Below are 4,534 nucleotides of genomic sequence, written 5' to 3'. Positions count from 1 at the left end.
TGGCTTGGGCTCCCGCACGCACGGCTTGGCGGCTGGGTTTCAAGGCCAAGCATCTCGAAAGAAAAAAAGGTAGGGCCTGGCGCAGTGGCTCATGTCTGGAATCCCAGCACTTTGGGAGGCTAAGGCGGGCAGAACACTGGAGGTCAGGAGTTCAAGATAAGCCTGGTCAACGCGGTGAAACGCCGTCTCTACTAAAAATGCAAAAATTAGCTGGGTGTGGTGGCGAGCACCTGTAATCCCAGCTACTCGAGAGACTGAGGTAGGAGAATTGCTAGAACCCAGGAGACTGAGGTTGCAGTGAGCTGAGATTGTGCTACTGCACTCCAGCCTGGGTGACAGAGTGAGACTTCATCTCAAAAAACAAAAAACGAGAGAGAGAGAGAAAAGTGGAAGTCAAATCACCTTTCATGAATTAGTTTTGGAAGTAATTTCTCCCATATTCTGTTCACTGTGGCAGTCACAAGGTCCTAACCAACTTCAAATGCAGAATAAACAGAGTCTACTTCTTGATAATGAGGAATAAGGCTTTGGAAATGCATATGGGACCATACTTTTTTTTTTTTTTTTTTGAGAGACAAGGCCTGGCTCTGTCACTCAGGCTGGAGGGCAGTGGCTCTCAGCTCACTGCAAACTCTGCCTCCTGGGCTCAAGTTATCCTCCCACCTCAGCCTCCCAAGCAGCTGGGACTACAGAGAAGTGCCACCACACCTAGCTTTTTTCTTTTGAGACAGAGTCTTGCTCTATTAAGCAGGCTGGAGTACAGTGATGGAATCTCAGCTGACTGCAATCTCTGCCTCCTGAATTCAAGCAATTATCCTGCCTCAGCCTCCTGAGTAGCTGGGACTACAGGTGTGCACCACTACGCCCAGCTAATTATTGTATTTATAATAGAGATGGGTTTTTACCATGTTGGCCAGGATGGTCTCAATCTCCTGACCTCGTGATCCACCTACCTCGGCCTCCCAAAGTGCTGGGATTACAGGTGTGAGCCACCACATCCAGTTGTTTGGCTTTTTTTTTTTTTTTTTTTTTTGTATTTGTTGTAGAGACCAGGTTTTGCCATTTTTCTCAAGCTGGTCTCAAACTCCTGAGCTAAAGTGATCCTCCCACCTTAGCCTCTCAGACTGATGGAATTACAGGTGTGAGCCACCATGTCCAGCCTTTTCTTTCTTTATATCCTTATTCCATAAGCTTTTTTTTCCTATTTTTATTTATTTATTTTTATTTTTTTTCCTCAGGGGAGAGCGCAAATGCAGTCCCCACTCCCACAAATTATGCAGTCAAGTTTCCCACATTTGGGGAAACCGCAGAGGTCAGCACATCCAGAGGGCAATGGATAAGCCTCGCCCTGGGAAAACCACCTTCGTGATCGTGGCATCTCCCCTCCCAGGTAAGTATTTATTTATTTATTTTTTATTGAAATGGGGTCTTGCTGTGTTGCCCAGGCTGGTCTCAAACTCCTGGGCTAAAGTGCGCCTCCTGCTTTGGTCTCTCAAAGTGCTGGGATTACAGGCATAAGTCACCATGCCCAGCCTTTAAGCTTTTTAATATTTTTAATAATTTAATTTTTTTGTTAAAAACAAAAACACAGGCCAGGCGTGGCTCAAGCCTGTCATCCCAGCACTTTGGGAGGCCAAGGGAGGTGGATTGTCTGAGGTCAGGAGTTTGGGACCAGCCTGGCCAACATGGTGACACCTCATCTCTACTAAAAACTACAAAAATTAGCCAGGCATGGTGCGAGACACCTGTAATCCTGGCTACTCAGGAGGATGAGGCAGGAGAATGGCTTGAACCTGGGAGGCAGAAGCTGCAGTGATGTCACCATTGCACTCCAGCCTCGGTGACAGAGGGGTCTCAAAAAAGAAAAAGAAAACATATAAAATTGTGTTTACTCTTTGAATCAACAACTTTGCATCCAGGAATTTAGTCAAGGGTTTACTGTAACCAGAGATTAGGCCACAAAGGTTTCTTCTTTCCCTCCTTCCTCCCTTCCTCCCTCCCTTCATCCCTCTGCAGGTTCTATGCCCCAAACCCTGCCGTGGAGTGAAGACTCCTCTCTCCACCGCGCCCGGCCCCCCTGTGGATTTTGAAGTGATGGTCCCCCTAACACAGCTTCGGACCCTGGGCGTGGCGTCTAAATGGGGCAGCCTTGAGGGTGCATGGGTGAGGCAACGGGATCGGAGGATGAGCTCCGCTCTGCCCATCCCGGCCATTGCCACAAGGGGGCAGCACTGGGCTGCTGTGAGTCTACCTCAATTTCTCCCTCTGCAGGTACTATGCCCCAAACCCTGCCATGGGGTGAGGAGTCCTCTTTGCACCTCACCCGGCCCCCCTTTGGATTTTGAAGGGATAGTCCCCCTAACACAGGATGGGACCCCAGGCGTGGCATCTGAACTGGGGAAACCTTGAGGGTGAATGCGTGAGGAAGCTGATGGGGTGATGCGCTCTGGCTCTGCCTATCCCGGCCATTGCCACAAGGGGGCAGCACATGGCTGCTGTGAGTCCGCCTCAATTTCTTCCCCTGCAGGTTCTTTTTTTTTTTTTTTTTTTTTTTTTTTTTTAAATACAGACGGGGTTTCGCTATGTTGTATAAGCAAACAGCATGGGCGGCAGAAATGAATAGACGTTCTCATTACTTTTGTTTGAGAAACAGGCCCAGGTTGGTCTTGAACTCCTGACCTCAGGTGATCTGCCCGCCTCGGCATCCCAAAGTGCTGGCATTACAGACGTGAGCCACCGTGCCCGGCCCCCTCTACAGGTTCTATGCCCCAAACCCTGCCATGGGATGAGGAGTCCTCTCTCTACTGTGCCAGGCTGCCATGTGGATTTTGAAGTGATGGTCCCCCTAACACAGGCTGGGATGCCAAGCGTGTTGTCTGAAATGGGGAAGCCTTGAGGGTGAAGAATGGGTGAGGAAGCTAATGGGAGGATGTGCTCCGGCTCGGCCCATCCTGGCCATCGACAGGAGGCAGCACCGGGCTGCTGTGAGTCCACCACAGTTTCTCCCTCTGCGGGAAACCCTGCCCTCCCTCTGCGGGAAACTATGCCACAAACCCTGCCATGGGGTGAGGAGTCCTCTCTCTATCACGCACTGCTCCCCTGTGGATTTTGAAGTGATGGTCCCCCTAACACAGGTTGGGATCCCAGGCCTGGTGCCTGAACTGGGGAAGCCTTGAGAGTGAATGGGTGAGGAAGCAGATAGGGGGATGTGCTGCGGCTCTGCCCAACCCGGCCATCACCACAAGAGGGCAGCACTGGGCTGCAGTGAGTCGGCCTAAATTTCTCACTGTGCAGTTCTTTTCTTCTTTTTTATATTTTCTTTCTTTCTTTTCTTTTCTTTTCTTTTTTTTTTAACTGCATTTTAGGTTTTGGGGTACATGTGAAGAACATGTAAGATTGTTGCATAGGTACACACGTGGCAGTGTGATTTGCTGCCTTCCTCCCCTTCACCTATATCTGGCATTTATCCCCATGCAATCCCTCCCCAACTCCTCAGCCCCCGCTGTCCCTCCCCTATTTCCCCCCAACAGACCCCAGTGTGTGGTGCTCCCCTCCCTGTGTCCATGTGTTCTCATTGTTCAACACCCGCCTATGAGTGAGAACATGCAGTGTTTGATTTTCTGTTCTTGTGTCAGTTTGCTAAGAATGATGGTTTCCAGGTTCATCTATGTCCCTACGAAGGACACAGACTCATCGTTTTTTTATGGCTGCATAATATTCCATGGTGTATATTGCCACTTTCCTTGTCCAGTCTATCATCGATGGGCATTTGGGTTGGTTCCAAGACTTTGCTATCGTAAACAGTGCTGCAATGAACATTCATGTGCATGTGTCCTTATAGTAGAACGATTTATAATCCTTTGGATATATACCCAGTAATGGGATTGTTGGGTCAAATGGAATTTCTATTTCTAGGTCCCTGAGGGATCACCGCACTGTCTTCCACAATGGTTGAACTAATTCACACTCCCACCAACAGTGTAAAACTGTTCCTATTTCTCTACATCCTCTCCAGCATCTGTTGTCTCCAGATTTTTTAATGATCACCATTCTAACTGGCGTGAGATGGTATCTCAATGTAGTTTTGATTTGCATTTCTCTAATGACCAGTGATGATGAGCATTTTTTCATGTTTGTTGGCCTCATATATGTCTTCTTTTTTAAAGTGTCTGTTCATATCCTTCACCCACTTTTGAATGGACTTTTTTCTTGTAAATCGGTTTTAGTTCTTTGTAGATTCTGGATATTGGCCCTTTGTCATATGGGTAGATTGCAAAAATTTTTTTCCCATTCTTTTGGTTGCAATTCACTCTAACGACTGTTTCTTTTGCCGTGCAGAAGCTGTGGAGTTTGATTATGCCCCTTTTGTCTATTTTGGCTTTTGTTGCCAGTGCTTTTGGTGTTTTGTTCATGAAGTCCTTGCCTACGCCTATGTCCTGAATGGTTTTGCCTAGATTTTCTTCTAGGGTTTTTATGGTGTTAGGTCTTATGTTTAAGTCTTTAATCTAGCTGGAGTTAATTTTAGTGTAAGGTG

General features: G+C 47.7%; 1 non-coding gene across 1 annotated transcript; it reads right to left on the bottom strand.

Moving 5' to 3' along the window:
• Nucleotides 1-1,236: 1,236 nt before the first annotated feature.
• On the bottom strand, nt 1,237-1,398 carry LOC135269166 (U1 spliceosomal RNA). Its single transcript, XR_010337464.1, has one exon. It is a non-coding gene; the product is annotated as a U1 spliceosomal RNA (small nuclear RNA).
• Nucleotides 1,399-4,534: the final 3,136 nt, after the last annotated feature.

This window comes from Aotus nancymaae, unplaced genomic scaffold (assembly GCF_030222135.1).
Source record: "Aotus nancymaae isolate 86718 unplaced genomic scaffold, 86718_ANA_hifiasm-v0.15.2.pri h1tg000049l, whole genome shotgun sequence".
NCBI classification, from domain to species: Eukaryota; Metazoa; Chordata; class Mammalia; order Primates; family Aotidae; genus Aotus; species Aotus nancymaae.
Note: the sequence above shows the minus strand (reverse complement) of the source record. Positions and strands in the feature narration are given on the sequence as shown.